Raw genomic sequence first — 18,974 nt, 5'->3', positions numbered from 1 at the left:
CCAATAAAATTATTAGCTGTCCAGTGTATAATAGAGAGAGAGAGACCAAATAAACAATTTAGGATACTTTCATTGGGAGTACAATCTTGAAATTTTTGACATTATGAAAACAATAGATTAGAACTTGTCCTAGACATTAGTTAACTATATTGGTTAACTACAATGTTAACTAACCCTTGCGAAGGGGTGTAACTGAGAAAAACACTCAGAAGATCCCTTACCATTGAGATTCCTGCTGCTATTGATCTCTTCGGATAGACCCCCACCCAAAACACGTTTGCTGAAATCAGGGCAAATCCTGTTTGAAGGACTGAATATTCAAGCTCCTAAGCATTTTTTTTTTCCTGGTACAGAATGATATTTAAACTACCTTGAAACAGGTCAATTTAATAAATAAAATTCCTACTTGTTCATGCAACTCGTTGGCATGCATTCACCAAAGCTAAATTCTGCAATACATTTATGTAAGCTTAAAGCCATAAACAGAAACGCCAAATTTAGGATTTTCCTGTTTTTGTGCAGTGCACTAATAGGTTAGCCAAGCCTAAAGGTTCAGACTAATAAGGTACATATCTGTCCACTCTAAAGTGAAAAGCTTATTGTTCCATTTTTGACACTGATTGGCTTTCGGTTTGCATTTCCTCTGTCAGTACTTGTATCCCAGAGAAAGTATTGCTGTTCATAATAAATATCTCCAATGACTTAAAATATACGATCTTGTTTTTCTCTCTCACACCAGCTTGTATTCTTCAAATTATCTAGAAAGCATGGTTTGTCGCTTCAAGATTATCCACATTTAGATGTTCAGTGTGTGGACTCAGAACAGATTGAATTTTTGGGGGGGCGGGGGGAGGGAGGGAGGAAGGGAAGGACTTTGTTTTTCCCCAAGGCAGGGAAACTTAGTCAATTTAACAGAGTATCTCATTATTCAGCAACTATAAATACTCTTTAGGCCTTCAAATAGCATGCATGCATGTGTCCTTACAGACAGATGTACAGAATGGCCTACATTCTGCAATCAGGAAAAGGATTAATTCTGATAAGTAAGAGATTTATGAACATTTCAGAAAATGTGCAGGTATATATGCTTGCAAATTTCCTTAGATATAGATTAAAATGAAGAAAAACCAATCTCCAACCCTTAGAATTTCAGAGCTGAATAGTAGTTGAGTCTTTGGGGCTGGCTGACCCACTTCAATTATTTTTTAATCAGTTGTTCCAATACTATCCTGGGAAAACAAATATTTTGAAAAAGTAAGTTTTCCTTACTAAGAAAATCCTAAAAAATTTGTTAAGTCAGTTTTTTTTCAATTTTATGACTTTTCTTGCCAGAGTTGTTAAGCAAATCATTGCAGTTGTTAAGTTAGTAATACGGTTGTTAAGTGAATCAGGCTTCCCTATTGACTTTGCTTGTCAAAAGGCCGCAAAAGGTGATCATGTGACCCCTGGACACTGCAACCATCATAAATATAGATAAAGAGCCTTGGTAGCACAGTGGACTAATGCACTGTTATTAACATCTGCTGCTTGCAATTACTGGAAGTTCAAATCCCACCAGGCTCAAGGTTGACTCAGCCTTCCATCCTTTCAAAGGTAGGTAAAATGAGGACCCAGATTGTGGGGGCAATAAGCTGACTTTGTATAAAATATACAAAAGTATGAAGGCTATTGCTTAATGCATTGTAAGCTGCCCTGAGTCTCCGGAGAAGGGCGGCATATAAATTAAAGCAAAAAAAAATAATAATAAAAAAAAAATGAACGAGTTATTTTATTTATTTTTATTTTATTTTTGAATTTGTATACCGCCCTTCTCCCTGAGGACTCAGGGCGGTGAACAGCCAAATAAAAACATCAAATACAAATATTAAAACACAGTTAAAAAATATATATAGATTTGGCCCCATTAATTAAAACGATAAACAAAACAAAACAATTAAAAAACCCTTAAAAAGAATTAAGCCAGCCCGGCTTGTTGAAAAAAGAAAGTTTTAAGGGCACGGCGGAAGGCACTGAGGTCATGGATTCTCCTTATCTCAGGGGGCAACTGATTCCAGAGGGTGGGTGCCCCCACAGAGAAGGCCCTCCCCCTGGGAGTCACCAGCCTGCATTGTTTGGCTGATGGCACCCCGAGGAGGCCCTCTCTGTGGGAGCGCACGGGTCGGTGGGAGGTCATCGGTGGCAGTAGGCGGTCTCGAAGATAGCTAGGCCCTATGCCATGGAGCGCTTTAAAGGTGATAACCAACACCTTGAAGCGCACCCGGAAGACCACCGGGAGCCAGTGCAGTTCACGCAGGAGCGGTGTTACATGGGAGCACCACGCTGCTCCCGTCACTACCCGCGCTGCTGCATTCTGGACCAGTTGGAGCCTCCGGGTGCTCTTCAAGGGGAGCCCCATGTAGAGAGCATTACAGTAATCAAGGCGAGAGGTTACGAGGGCATGAGTGACTGTGCACAGGGAATCCCGATCAAGAAAGGGCCGCAACTGGCAGATCAGGCGAACCTGATAAAAGGTCCCCCTGGTTACAGCCGTCAGATGTTCCTCCAAGGACAGCTGCGTATCCAGGAGGACTCCCAGATTGCGAGCCCTTTCTGTGGGGGCCAAAGACTCACCCCCAATAGTCAGTGATGAAGTCAACTGACCATATCGGGATGCCGGGAACAACAGCCACTCAGTCTTGGAAGGGTTGAACTTGAGCCTGTTCCTCCCCATCCAGATCCGTACAGCCTCCAGGCACTGGGACATCACTTCAAGGGCATCGTTGGGGTGGCCTGGGGTGGAGATGTACAGCTGAGTATCATCAGCATACTGATGGTATCTCACCCCAAAGCCACGGATGATCTCGCCCAGCGGCTTCACATAAATGTTGAACAGGAGGGGCGAGAGGACCGACCCCTGAGGCACTCCACATATAAGAGGCCTCGAGGTCGACCTCTGCCCCCCTGCCAACACGAACTGCGACCGGTCGGAAAGAAAGGAGGAGAACCACCGTAACACGGTGCCCCCCCATCCCCAACTCTTCCAACCGGTGCAGCATGATACCATGGTCGATGGTATCAAAAGCCGCTGAGAGGTCTAACAGGACCAGAACAGAGGAGCAACCCCTGTCCCAAGCCCTCCAGAGATCATCAACCAACGCGACCAACTATTATTATTATTATTATTATTATTATTATTATTATTATTATTATTATTATTATATTTAAATTTGTATACCGCCCTTCTCCCGAAGGACTCAGGGTGATGCACAGCCAGATTAAAATACATACAATACAAAATTTAAAATAATTTAAAACAGAATTAAATCCAATTGGCTTCCCGAAGTATTTAAAAACCCATTACCCCTTAAAAACCCTTTAAAAATTTCAAGCCAGCCCAGCTTGCTGGAATAGGAAGGTCTTCAAAGCTTGACGGAAGGTCCGGAGGTCCGGGATTAGTCGTATTCCTGGGGGTAGCTCGTTCCAGAGGGCGGGTGCCCCCACAGAGAAGGCCCTCCCACTGGGGGTCGTCAGTCGGCATTGCTTGACCGACGGCACCCTAAGGAGGCCCTCTCTGTGGGACCGAACTGGCCGATGGGAGGTTATCGGTGGCAGAAGGTGGTCTCGCAAATAGCTGGGCCCTAAGCCATGGAGAGCTTTAAAGGTGAGAACCAATACCTTGAAGCGCACCCAGAAGACCACCGGGAGCCAGTGCAGCTCGCGCAGGCAAGGTGTCACATGGGAGCGCCAAGTCGCTCCCATAATTACCCACGCAGCCGCATTCTGGACCAGCTGGAGCCTCCGGGTGCTCCTCAAGGGGAGCCCCATGTAGAGAGCATTGCAGTAGTCCAGGTGAGAGGTGACTAGGACATGAGTGACCGTGCATAGGGAGTCCCGATCCAGAAAGGGACGCAACTGGCGTATCAGGCGAACCTGATAAAAAGCCCCCCTGGCCACGGCCGTCATATGTTCTTCTAAAGACAGCCGTGCATCCAGGAGGACGCCCAAGTTGCGAGCCCTCTCCGTGGGGGCCACTGACTCGCCCCCAATAGCCAGAGTTGGCACCAGCTGGCTATATCGGGACACCGGCATCCACAGCCACTCGGTCTTGGAAGGGTTGAGTCGAAGCCTGTTCCTCCCCATCCAGACCCGCATGGCCTCCAGGCACCGGGACATCACTTCAAGGGCATCGTTGGAGTGGTCTGGGATGGAGATGTACAGCTGAGTATCATCAGCATACAGATGGCATCGCACCCCAAATCCACGGATGATCTCGCCCAGCGGCTTCACATAAATGTTGAACAGGAGAGGCGAGAGGACCGACCCTTGTGGCACCCCACAAACGAGGTGCCTCGGGGTCGACCTCTGCCCCCCTGCCAACACGGACTGCGACCGGTCAGAGAGATAAGAGGAGAACCACCGTAAAACGGTGCCTCCCACTCCCAACCCCTCCAGCCGGCGCAGCATGATACCATGGTCGATGGTATCAAAAGCCGCTGAGAGATCTAATAGGACCAGGACAGAGGAACAACCCCTGTCCCGAGCCCTCCAGAGATCATCAACCAACGCGACCAATGCCGTTTCCGTGCTGTACCCAGGCCTGAAGCCGGACTGGAACTGATCCAGATAGATAGCTTCATCCAGGTACTGTGGGAGCTGTCGCGCAACCACACTCTCAACAACCTTTGCCACAAAGCGAAGGTTGGAGACAGGACGGTAGTTTGCCAAAACAGCCGGATCCAGAGAAGGCTTCTTGAGGAGGGTCCTCACCACCGCCTCTTTCAAGGTGGAAGGCAAGACACCCTCACTCAGAGAAGCGTTAATAATCCTCTGGAGCCAGCCTCATGTAACCTCCCGGGTAGCCAGCACCAGCCAGGAGGGACACGGGTCCAATAAACATGTGGTTGCGTTCAATCTCCCCAGCATCCTGTCCACGTCCTCCCACAAAGCGAAGGTTGGAGACAGGACGGTAGTTGGCCAATATTGCCGGATCCAGGGACGGCTTCTTGAGGAGAGGCCTCACCACCGCCTCTTTCAAGGCCGCGGGGAAGTAACCCTCACTCAACGAAGCATTGATAACACCCTGGAGCCAGCCTCGTGTAACCTCCCGGGAGGCCAGTACCAACCAGGAGGGACACGGGTCCAGTAAACATGTGGCCGCACTAAGTCTCCCCAAAATCCTGTCCACATCATCGGGAGTCACAGCATCAAACTCCTCCCAGATAACATTCTCAAGACTATTCCTCGTCACCCTGCCCTGATCTACCCAGTCAGAGTCCAAGTCCCCCCGGATCTGAGCGATTTTGTCATGCAGGTATTGTCCGAAATCCTCCGCCCTGCCTTCCAAGGGATCCTCCCGCGCTCCCAGGTGGAGCAGGGAGCGGGTTACCCTGAACAGGGCAGCCGGACGATTCCCTGATGACGCAATAGAGGCGGAAAAGTAATTAAACTTTGCCGTCTTTATCGCCACTAGGTAGGTCTTAATATGCGACCTTACCAGTGTTCGGTCAGATTCAGCGCGACTGGCCCTCCAACCGCTCTCTAGGCGTCTTTTCCAGCGTTTCATCTCCCTCAACTCCTCGGTGAACCAAGGAGCCGCGAGGGATCGACACCGGGTCAGAGGCCGCAAACGCATGACTCGATCCAAGCATTGACAAGCATCTGAATTTTGATCATGTGACCTGAGGGAAGCTGCAATGGTTGTAAGCGTAAAAAACAGTCGTTAAGTCACTTTTTTCACTGCTGTTGTAACTTTGAACAGTCACTAAATGAACAGTTGTAAGTCGAGGACTACCTGTATATGGAAGGCTCTTTGCCAACTCAGATCAAGTTTTTCATACCATTTGTTACTATATCATTTACTTATTTTTAATCATATTTATGTGGCTGCCCATTTCATGCAATGTTACCACTGACAGGATACAATAGTTTGTTGCCATGGAAAAAAAATAAATAAAGATAATAATTAAGAAAAACACACTGAATGCACCATGTATTCCAAAAATACAATTCCCAAGTCTTGTCTTAAAACATGTTAAAACTGGAATAGAAACTTTATTCAATACTAAAGATATCCTAAATCTTTGTCAGAAATCTATCTCAGCAGATGCAAAAGATACTTCTGTTAATCATTTGGATGCATAAGGTAATTGGGCTATTGATCCCATCTAAGCCCATTCACTCTTAGACGTGCAATTAAATGAGCAACAAATGAAGCACAAATGGGCCATTTTAAACCAATCTCTGTCAGCAAATTTAACTATCAAGGGAAGAAAATGATTCACATGAAATGGTATCTGCACACACTCTATTGATAGGAAAATTAGTGAGGAATCTTTTCTACAAGGTAAAAGTTATTAAGTAAATGGTATCCAACATCAGAACTCAAGCAGTCAATTTAATAATTGAATTAGAAATACTAAAGAGTAAATGAGAAAGCCTGTTAGAAAAAATCAGCTATCTCAAGATGAGTCCAATGTAGAGAATTGTCCATCAGGCATTTCTTGGTTGGCACGGCAAAATATTGCAAGAATATATTTCCCAGGGCATAGATTCAGATAAACAGATTTATCATATGAAGCCATTTAAAAGAATTACAGCAACTGTTCTATACCAAATAGAAGCTCTATTTATTCTACAACCAATGCTAATTTTTTTGTATTTCTTTCTCTTTTCCACTGTATCTAACAGGCTAGAAATAATTCTCTTTGGGCAGGAGGTATAGGCTATTCATTTCTTGTTTGCTAATAGCCTGAACTAATATCAGTTTGCTTACTTTTGACCATGGGAGTAATCACTGTATATTATTCATTCAAATTAAAACTTAGTTTTATTTCTCCCCAAATTAGGACATCATTTTAAGGAGACTAAGTACTAGATTGTCATGGCAATGTAGTCTTGGTAAAGTAGAGTTGGGACAAACTCTTTAGTTGAGTCCAGCAAATTGAAAATTCCTTTGTGTGTGTGAGAGAGAAGAATTCAAGCTTCTTTAAAAGAGGCAGTGTCAAGATTCTCTCGGCTAATAATAGAATTGGAAATTGTGCAGGGAGTAATTCAAGGAGGCAGATACTCTGACAAGCAAGTTTACTGCAAGAACTAGGAAAGCTGGTGAGAAAGAATTCCAGTGATTTCCAAGTATATAGACAACACAGGCTTAATAGTTGATGCTCTTTCTTCTGCCTATACAATGCAACAGGGTTAAAATCTCTCATTTTTGGGTGGGAATAAGAATTGCCACCTGTCCCTATTTATGGCAAAAGCATTCTCTGGCTTCAGCTTGTTTGCTTCAGGTCTTGCCAAAAGTAGCTTTCACAAGACATCACACTGCTGAAGAAATCAAATCTGGACCTAGAAAATGACAATAGCTATTACTCAGTCATTTAACTTCCTCTTCCTGGACAACATACTTAATCATTTTCTTGCTGATAGATAGTAGGTTCTTAAATGAAAAACGTTTGTCTAGATTAATTTCAGTCTGGTTGCAGGCCTAATTTTGGAACCAAAATGCTCTGTGGGATGACCTTTTTGAAAAATAGGTATTCAAAATGTAATGTTCAAAAAGGATAGAGTTTGCATCATGATATCAACTATTTTACTTATTTTTATTCACATCCCCCACAGTCCCTTCTAATTCTTTCTTAAAAATCAGTGACAAAATATTGAGAACTATTAGCATGGTATTTTGTGTTATTTTGATATTCTAGAATAGAGAATTAAAAAATATAATATAATTAAAATACTTGTTACAACATTCCCTTTCAAAGCCTAAAATGAATTTTAAAAGGCCCAAATCACAAGTTTGCTCACTTATTCAGAGTGTGAGCCCTTCCTACCCTTGAATGCAAAATATATGGCCTATCCGTGATCCTGTGCTCAAAAATGAAAAAAATAAGTCCCAGTCACTTAGTAACTACTTTTTAAAAAAGGAAACAATTATATAAATTATAACTTATCTAATAGATTTTTTTAATTTGTATCATTAAAGTTAAAGGTACTGTCCATGGGGTTTTCATGGCAAAGATGCTAGAGTGGGTTGCCATTTCCTTCCCAGTTGCAATGTATGGCTGTGAAAGTTGGACCATAAGGAAGGTTGAGCGCTGAAGAATTGAGGCCTTTGAACTAGGGTGCTGGAGAAGACTCCTGCGAGTACCTTGGACTGCAAGGCAATCAAACCAGTCAGTCCTAGAGGAGCTCAATCCTGACTGCTCTTTAGAAGGCCAGATCCTGAAGATAAAACTCAAATACTCTGGCCATCTAATGAGAAGGAAGGACTCACTGGAGAAGAGCCTAATGCTGGGAAAGATTGAGGGCAAAAGAAGAAAGGGACGACAGAGAATGAGGTGGCTGGATGGAGTCACTGAAGCAGTAGGCGTGAGTTTAAATGGACTCTGGGGGATGGTAGAGGACAGGAAGGCCTGGAGGAACATTGTCCTCGCGATGGGTCGGACACGACTTCACGACTAAGAACAAAAGTTAAAGGAAAATACTGTTTCTAAGCTTGGAAGTGAAGAAATAATATATTCTACACCTTTTCTTATAAATTTGTAAGGAACTGTCAGATAATGTTGTCAGAATTCTAAATAAAATAAATAAATAAAACCACATAATACAGATTACAGATTTTCATAGGCTGGGTTTGCAGAGAAAATTGACCTTGTCTACTTCTGCCTCTGGTAGGTTTGTTCTGGTTTTTACTCAGAGTGGAAAAATAAAGTGAAACTTTTTTTTTGAATTTTTTTTTATTTATTTTTAAACATAAAACATAAAACAGCATCTTTTTAGAGCAAGGGTTTGATCTGGTATAAAATAAGTATAAATTCCAAATTTCATCAGTTAACATCTTAAAGGAAAAAAAAGAAAAAAAGAACAAATCTAAACCCAATTTTTATCATTCAATATAACATCTTATTCTAACATTTAATATTTTATTATGTAATCACCCTAAATCTTAAACTTCAAATCTAAACATCTCTTTATAATATTCATTTATCATTTTAACAATCAGTATTTCATATATTTTCCTTACTTCAAAGACCCAAATCAAGTCAATGTTTCTTTTAACTCACATCTAATAATCAACATAAAGTATTTTATTCCTCTCTTAAGAACATTTCAAAATCAGTAACTGTTCTTCAAAAATATCTCCTTCACTCCTCCTTGGTTTATTTGTAGCTGGATTGCAGCTTAATTAGCTGGTTTCCAGGAATGCTTTCCTCCACTACTAACCTTATTTGTTGGCTGGATCACAGTTTAGCTTTAACTGCTTTCCAACATTTTCTCCTTCACTCCTCCTAGGTTTATTTTTGGCTGGATACAGCTTTTCAGCTGTTTTCCAGGGATGCTTCCCTCCACTCCTAACCTATATTTAGCTGGTTCACAGTTTAGCTTTAACTAGTCCCCAGCATTGTCTCCTCCACTCCTCCTAAGTTTATTTTTGGCTGGTTCACACCTTAATTATCTGTCTTCCAGGGATGCTTTCCTCCACTCCTTATCCTATATTTGACTGGTTCGCAGTGTGGCTCTCACTGCTCTCCAGCATTACCTCCTCCACTCCTCCTAGGTTTATTTTTGGCTGGTTCACAGCCTAATCAGCTGTTCTCCAGAAATGCTTTCCTCCGCTCCTAACCTTATATTTGACTAATTCACAATTTAGCTTTAATCTCTGACCCCCAAAATCATACTTCTTTGCCAATTTAAACTAATAATGTGTTTTAGTATATATCTTCTCTCCTACTCTCTCCTGAACTATTAATTTTCTTTAAATTTCTCCCATTTCTTATTTGTTTCTTGTTTTTCTATGTAAAACAACATTTTAAACCATTTAAAAAACCCATTTACCATAGTTATAAAATCTATAAACCAGTCTTATTAATATTCAAAAATTCATTCCCATTCTCTTATTTGCTGTAGAAAAACAACATTTTAAACCACTTTCAAATCCATTTTCTGTAACCATTGGAACGCTTAAAAAAAATAAAAATAAAGTGAAACTTTTAAGTCACTGGGAAGGGTCCCCATCTCCTTTTTACCCTACATCACCTCCCTGCATAGTTTGTTGGCACTAAGACAGACTGTCTACAGAAATTACTAGTCTCATGCCTCTATTTCTGGCAGCTGGAGAGAGATATATTAAAAGTAAATATTTCCTCACAAAAAAACCCATCTTCTGTAACTACTTGTACGTATCTCAGTAGCTTTCTTGCAATAAAACAGAATCTTTTGGGATTTTTCTTCAATTTCCGAGGATAGCCTACAGCTTTAGTATTTCCTGGTGGCCTCTCCAGATAGTAACCAGATTTAATGCTGCTTACCTCCTTTTGAGATCAGTTAAGGTCATACAATACTGTCACTTGTAAGTCAGGTGCTGCATTAAGCTATATTAATACACTTTTTCATGTTCACACTAATATGGCAGACTAGGGAAATGCTGTTATACTAAAACAAGACCTTTAATATCTTATCTAGTAATCCATTGTTAAGGAAAACCTATGCCCATTTATGTGGAAGAAAACTTGATAACGATTGCAGCTTGATCCGTTATAAACAGAGGTGGGTTTCAGCAGATTCTGACCAGTTCTGGAGAACCAGTAGCGGAAATTTTGAGTAGTTTGGAGAACTGGTAGTAAAAATTCTGACTGACCACACCCCCATCTATTCTCTGCCTCCCAAGTCCCAGCTGATCGGGAGGAAATGGGGATTTTGCAGTAACCTTCTCCTGGATTGGGGTGGGAATGCAGATTTTACAGTATCCTTCCCCTGCCATGCCCACAAAGCCATGCCATGTCCACAAAGCCACACCCACAGAACCGGTAGTAAAAAATTTTGAAACCCACCACTGGTTATAAGTCTTGGAACCAAATAAACAGAGACTTGGGAAATAGAAACCAAAAATGGAGAAATGTGTTTTATGAGGAATATTGAGTTGAGGTATCAAGCCCTGATGTAGGAGATCAGGTTTCATTTTTCAAACTCTGGAGGAGACTGTTCTGTAACTGGTTCACAGAAAAGGATGAATGCAAGCAGAGAAGCCTTTCCCAACATCACATCGTCCAGTAATATTGGAAGTACAATTCCCAGGCATGCTAAAAGTTGTGGCCTTGAAGCATCTGGAAACTGCCAAATTGGGAAGACTATTGAGAAAATCAAAATTCATTTTAATTATAGAAAGGAATTAAAATGAATTTTGATTTTCTGAATTTAGGTGAAAAGTTGTTACCAGAAGCTATCAAGTCCAGTAGAAGACGTTGTGACATTTTATACAAGAGAATGATTTTTCCCTCATGTTTTCAGAAATTAGGGAAGCTGTGGTGGGATTTTATGTGCACTGGACTCTTCAGAGGCTTAACAAACTTATTTTCTTTCATTACTCTCAAAAAAACCCCAATGACTTTTTTCAGGAATGAGCAACTAGCTCATGGTGGCGCAACAGACTAAAGTGCTGTTAAGTAGCACCAGCTGCCTGCCATTACTGCAAGTTCAAATCTCACCAGGCTCAAGGTTGACTCAGCCTTCCATCCTTTCGAGGTAGGTAAAATGAAGACCCAGATTTTGGGGGCAATAAGCTGACTTTGTATATATATAAAAAAAGAACACTGCTTAGAGGGGGCCGAAAGCCCTACTAAGCAGGTATATACAAAAAGTATGAAAGCTATTGCTTAACACATTGTAAGCCACCCTGAGTCTCCGGAGAAGGGCAGCATATAAATTGAACCAATAAATAATTAAACAAACAAACAAACAAACAAACAAACAAACAAACAAACAAACAAGTATCGTGATGAGCTACAGAATGTACTATCTGTTAGTCCTTTAGGGTAAGTAACACCAAAACACAGGACAGTAGGTTTTCAGGAATATTCTATGTTGTTATAAGGGTGAATAACTGAAAACCTGACAGAGTTTCTGACTGTTCCAAAGAAAATCATGACAGGGTATTTTGATTTTCTTTCTATCTTCTCATGCTTTTCTCTTTTTCAAGGCTGTGTCATTTTTTCTGAAACTCCTTCCTTCCTTCCTTCCCTCTTTCCTTCCTTCCTTCCTTCCTTCCTTCCTTCCTTCCTTCCTTCCTTCCTTCCTTCCTTCCTTCCTTCCCCCTACCAAAAAGATTGAGGCCATCCATATATCTCAGGGGAGGCAAGCACCATGACAGAGAAAGCATGCTTCCCATACCCAACCAGATGTCAGTGCTTTATCAGGGAGAACTGGAGCATGCCCACCCTACCAGATCTAGTAGGACATTGAGAATAGATGGCCCCAGAAATAACCTGGCCCATGTAGGGTTTTAAAGATGACAACTAGCACTGTGAATTGCACCCAGAAGCCAATACAGCTCATGCAGTAGTAGTATCTCATCAGTGCATTGAGGTATGCCAGCTTCTGATCCAGCTGAGACAAAGTGACTGGCACAAGATCACCCAGCTGGCTTTGTGCACAAGGTGGACTAGAACTCACAGTCTTTCCTTTTATCCTCTCTGATGCCTTAACCACTACACCAAACTGGCTCCTTATGTAGCAGATAATAATGTATATAAGATATTAATATATTGATTAATTTTAAGAATTATAAAAGCTTCCAAAAAGTATTATTAAGGTTTTTGTGGATTTTAATTATGCATATTGTTAAACCAGAGCAGCGTTTGATAGGAGAAATTCAAAAACATTATATTCATACACTAAGTTAAATATACAGTATTTCTATTAATCAAAACTTCCCATTCTGAAGCATCAGTAGAAATTAAAGAACAACAAGTGAGGAATAGCTACTACAGTATTGTCTCCCATTTACTTAACTTTATGTACATTATATCCATCATGAATTCCAATAAAAGCAAATTTTTCAGCGTAGATATTTTCATATGAATTCCATTTTAATGTATCTTGATGGCATAGTCTACTGTCTGCCATGCAAATTGGATTGAAATAGTTTTTATGGGATTATGGAGCCATTTATCAGACAGAAAACCTATTTATAATCTACAATAAGAGCAAAAAAAAATTGAACATGGAAATTGCCCACTATGTCATTAGTAATCAGTTACAAGTAATGGAACAAATCCAGAGTTTTAATAACTTGGGTAGCCTTATTTCACGGGTGTCAAACTCACCGTGTCACATTGCTGTCACGTGACGTTTTGTGACATGTTCCCCCTTCACAGAGCTGGGGTGGGCATAGCCTGCATGTGACGCATCTGGCCCATGGTCCGCCACTTTGACACCCTGCCTTATTTGATGAACTGTTGCAGCTAGTTGAAAACAATATAGTTGGAATTAAGTCAAGCTAAAAAAGAGGGAGATGTACTTGGCAATTTTTTTCTTCATACTGATCAAGAAATTTTTTTTAGATGGAATCAACCATTTGGCAATTTGTGCAATTTTCTTAAAAGTAATTCCAACAGGAAGGCTAAAATAAGTCTAGATGATTATTGCAGCTTCATGATTGAAGTCCCCCATCTTTGTATCTGTGTATGACATCAACACAAATGCAAAAGCACTGAGGCTTTGATTGCATCGTCCTGATTGCATCTTTCTTTAGCCTCCTGTTTTCCTCCAAACCAAAGCATCCACTTTTCATATACGGTAAACGTGCACTGAGTCCATCCCTAATATTCATTCACTGAGTGGGAAAGTATAAAGGAACATTTTAGTTGCAATGGAGCAAACATGATTTATTACCATCCTTGTCTGGTCAGGTTTCCTATTTTCTCTACCTATGTTTAGTCGAAAGAATTACAGCTTCTGCTGTGCCTGGGGACACTTGGGCTTTCCAGCTGAGGAGCCCTTTTTGAGACAAATGTGATTATACTCTCCCTTCAGGCTTACTGTGATGGAGACATTTGTGTTTCCATCTCCTTGTATAGTTACAATTTATGACTCCCAATTGAGACTTTTGTATACATGACTCAGAGCTGAAGAACTGAACCATTGCTTAACTTATGGCCCCAAATTTGCTGAAAGAAACAAGAAATTGACATCTAGATTAAAGCCATATTTGAAATGTCAGTGATTAGTACTTGGATTAGTCAGATGTATCCTATCTAAATTAGAAGAGTAACACAGATGTTAAGGAGAATGTTGGAAGGTCTAGTGAAATAATGATTAACATACCTTCTGTCTAGAGACCATGTTAAGCTTCAGTGTGGCTCTTGCAATTTTTGTTTTGCTTTATGGGCCTGCTACTACAATACCTGTTTGGAATATGAAATAAAAGTGTTAGGAGCCATGGTGGCGCAGTGGTTAGAATGCAGTATTGCAGGTAAATTCAGCTCACTGCCAGGAGTTCAATCCTGACCAGCTCAAAGTTGACTCACCCTTCCATCCTTCTTGGATCGGTAAAATGAGGACTCAAGTTGTTGGGGTCAATATGCCGACTCTATAAATCGCTTAGAGAAGGCTGTAAAAGCACTATGAAGTGATATATAATTGTAAGTGCTAGAGCTATTGCTATAATTATGGACTATGAAATGATATTAGTAATGACTGCAATCACAAATATTTATAACTCATTCTTGTCCAGCAGTCGTGGGTTTCAAAATTTTTTACTACTGGTTCTGTGGGCATGGCATGGTGGGCGTGCATGGCTTGGGGGGTGTTGCTTGGTGGGCGTGGCAGGGGAAGGATACTGTAAAATCACCTTTCCCTCCCCACTCCAGGGGAAGGTTACTGCAAAATCCCCATTTCCTCCCAATCAGCTGGGATTCGGGAGACAGAGAATAGATGGGGGTGGGGCCAGTCAGAATTTTTACTACCGGTTCTCTGAACTACTCAAAATTTCCACTACCGGTTCTCCCGAACTGGTCAGAACCTGCTGAAACCCACCTCTGTTGTCTACCTGTTTAACTCAGCAAATGCTCAGTCTATTTGTTTAATAACAGTCCTATTAGGACTTCCTTTAAAGAAAAACACGGTTCTTATGTTCCTTTTGCAGTTTCTTTGCGGCAGAAATAGTCAGATGTCCCAAGAGGAGCATTAAGTACAGAGTCAAATTTCCACACCTAGTACCCTGGGCAGGCCTGGGCAGAAACACAAATCAATTGCAACTTCAGAATACAGATATGGAAGTCGCAGGTCAGGAGTGGAGAGTTTGGAAACGTAACAAAACTGCAGCTGTACGACTAGACTGAGCTATTTGTTAGGTGCATTTTGAGAATGCCGTGGATGGAATTTATCCTGATTGATCCCGATATGACATTTTAATTGAGTTAAATTTGAGCTAGCTAATTAAGACCATCAAGTGGTTCTGTGGTTGGAAAAATGATACTAGTTACTATGTAATTGGAGAGAAGGCTGTTCAATGATTTGTATTCTTCAATATTCTTTAATTAAGGAATTATTAAGAATGGGGGAGATGTATTGTTTCTGCAAATGGAACAGAACTGTATTCAATTGACACACAAAAATAGTTTTTTAAAAAATTATTTTGAAAAATAGGAAGTAAAGTTGATACTAATCTAATATTCATACAAATACTAATACAAAAATCAACAAATACTACATATAGGAAAAATCATCAGTTCAAGTGCACTGGTCAAGGATAGGCTATGTCTAGCTTGGTGTTTGTAGAAAACAAAGCAGTACTGAGTTTTTAGTAATAAGTAGAATTATCTGTATGTGAAAAAAGCAGTCTATAGTTTAGGCTAAATTAACAGAACTATTGCTTTCTAATCAGGGGCAATAAATCTCCTTCAGGCATTGAGCAGAACATCTGGAGGGGTTCAGTTTGCTCTGCCCCTTTTCTCTCAGAGCTCCCTGCATTCAGCCAAAGTTTTATTCACATTTGCATGAATGCAAATACCGCTAACTGCAGAATCGTATTTTAGAGCAGCCCTCGATCACATGGAGAGCAGCACTCAAGTTAAAACAAATATAAGTATGAATTTGGGACTGAATTTGTGAAGTGGGATAGGAGAGTGCAAAGTAGCATTATTTACGTTCCTGTTCTCTAGTTGTCTGAAGCCCTTCGTGCATTCATGTGAAAAAAGGCCATAACTTCATTTTATTACGCACTAGCCAGCTGTTACCTAAAGGACTGTGTCCTGTTCTGAGAGTCATATTAAAAAAAATATCTAGATAAATCAGAATGGATTCAAGTGTGTACAGCAAAAGTAACTAGAAGTTAGGAATATAAATCCTGCATAGAAGAACTGAAGGAACTTGGTTTACTTAACTTGAGAAACCTAAAGACTAAACCAAAACAATAAACAATGTATTATGCAGATCAACCAATTTTCTTTTACATCAGAATAAATAAGCAAGGGCATGATCTTTATATGGACCACAGCTTATAGAAAAGATAGGGAGGGGCCATTTTTTTTTTCTTTCTAGCTCTTCATGTATAAACCTTTCTGCATGATTCTTCGTTAGCGTTGATGAGATTTTTAGTTTTAAAAACTAAAAACCTCAATTAGAGACAATAGTGGTGAGGTTTTGACAAATAAAGGGCCTAGGTAAAGGACTATTCTTCTTCCCTGTAGATGGACATCATTGTTTATATGTAGAGGGGTTCATCTTCCCTGAATAAGAGCCTAATTACATTGAATAAATAAAAGCCAGTCAGAAATGTTGCTACATAAAAATATGTTACTGTGTATTTTCCTCCAAAAAAAATGATATGATTTCAGCCTTTCAGTTCAAAATGAGTTGGTACTTGGAGAACAAAATTATTTGTTCTATCCAGTGGTGGGTTTCAAAATTTTTTACTACCGGTTCTGTGGGTGTGGCTTTGTGGGCATGGCATGGCTTTGTGGGCGTGGCTTGGTGGGCATGGCAGGGGAAGGATACTGTAAAATGTCCATTCCCACCCCAATCCAGGAGAAGGTTACTGAAAAATCCCCATTTCCTCCCAATCAGCTGGGACTTGGGAGGCAGAGGATAGATGGGGGTGGGGCCAGTCAGAATTTTTACTACCGGTTCTCCAAACTACTAAAAATTTCCACTACCGGTTCTCCAGAACTGGTCAGAACCTGCTGAAACCCACCTCTGGTTCTATCTCAGAAAGCAAGAATACAGTATATCTAATAGATATAAGTTTCACAAGAGATTTTATTAGAACCTTAGGAGAAATTTCTTCAAAGGCTGCTGGAATGAAATACTTGCCTTTCCAGTTGGCTTTCTAGGTATGCAGATCTTTTGGAGATGGTATTCTAGAGATCAAGTCATGAGAGAAAAGATGTCTGGGATCCTTCTAGTCAGCCCTATTTGGCTAAGGGAATCTTCAGCACCCCCACTCTGTCTGAACTTGTTGGAAGAAATATCCTTCTAGGTTCTGCTCCAAGTGGGGAAAAAGATACTGGAAACATGGAGACTGCTTGGAAAGATGGTTTAATGATGGACAGGATCACATGGCTTGAGTTCCTGAACAGAAAAGTGCAGATACAGTAAATCCTCGGGTTTTTATGCTCTCTCTGGCTTTACATTTCCTGGGCCCCCGAAAGAGTATCCTGATCGGTTGTCAGACTCCCAGGGGGTGGGGGTCTTAGCTAGCCTTGCTGGCTGATGTAATCTTCCCAGGTGCCATGTGGTGAGTTTCTGTTGCTAGATGGGTAGAGGGCTAATCCTATCTTTGTTGGATCTTTGGCAATTCCTACTATGGCTCTGCCTGAAGGAGGTAGATCTTTGTTATGTAGAATAGACTGGCCCAGGCGTTAATGGCCCATTGACAAAGGGTGGGGGCAGGAAGATGGGAGCTGCTTCAAACCATGCTTATCCATTTCTCATCCAGGGAAATATAATATTCTGCCTTTTTCATATTTCCTAAAATATTTCACTCTTCCAGGAAAGGGGTGGGTGCTAACTTCTTACAAATTCACTGATCTAGTAGAAACCACCAGAGACAGGCTGTCCTTAAAATATGTTATGGAGAACTTTATAGTGTGCAACCTCCAGCTCGAAGGCAACTGGCCACCAATGAAGCTCGAGGTATGCCCATTACTACCTGTGTGGCTGCATTTGGAACAACTGTATTTTCCCAGTGTGGTCTTCCAGGACCGCCTCAGGTAGAATGCGTTGCAATAATTACTCATATTAAGCTGCTGTTCAACAGACAAGAATGCAGATATGGAGATTTAATCAGTAGCAGAAGAAATCATTATTCTGAAATTTATGACAGTTTGAAATGAGCATGGAAGACAATTTATTTTATTTTATTTACTTATTTTAGGAAATTTATATTGCCTCCTTCTCGCACACGTCGACTCAAGGCGGCTTACATGAATATATAAACTTCATATAAAAATAAAAATAATAAAAGAAAATAATAAAAGAATCGGTAGGCAAATGTAGAATTGGAATACATGCAATATATTAAAAAGTAAGTGTTAAATTAAAACGGTGCAGCCACTTAATATAAGTAAGATTAAATATGAAGGATTCTGTCAACTGCTGTTACCTTCATCCCATGCATTTGAGCTTCTAGAAATATCTGGTCAGTCATCAAAGAAACAGAATAGTGGCTCTGTTTGAATCTGAGTAAAATGGCGTTATGTGATTTTCAGCTATAAAACAAGGGTTGTGATCCAGCACAAGCCAATGAGTGAAACTGTAAGACTGAGGCTTCTAATATTTATTGTTAAGGTGTATACAGGTAATCCTTGACTTACAATCATTCATTTAGCGACTGTTCAAAGTTACAACAGCACTGAAAAAAAGTGACTTATGACTGGTCCTTGCCCTTTTCACTCTCATAGCATCCCCATAGTCATATGATCAACGTTTGGGCGTTTGGCCAATCAGGATGTATTTATGATGGTTGCAGTATCTTGGAGTCATGTGATCACCATTTGCGACCTTCCCAGCCCAGTTTTTAAAAAGCAAAGTCAACAGGGAAAGCTGGGTTTGCTTAACAGTCTTGTGATTCACTTACAACTGTGGCCGAAAAGGTCATAAAATCAGGCATGCCTCACTTCCAACTGCCTTGCTTAGCAATAGAAATTGTGATCTCATATATTAGAGTTGTAAATATAAAACATAACAATAATCCTAATGCATCAGATCAAGGCACATTG

This window comes from Pituophis catenifer, unplaced genomic scaffold (assembly GCF_029215685.1).
Source record: "Pituophis catenifer annectens isolate HBS135680 unplaced genomic scaffold, rPitCat1.0.hap2 SCAF_1, whole genome shotgun sequence".
Classification (NCBI taxonomy): domain Eukaryota; kingdom Metazoa; phylum Chordata; class Lepidosauria; order Squamata; family Colubridae; genus Pituophis; species Pituophis catenifer.
This window is presented reverse-complemented; position numbering follows the sequence as displayed.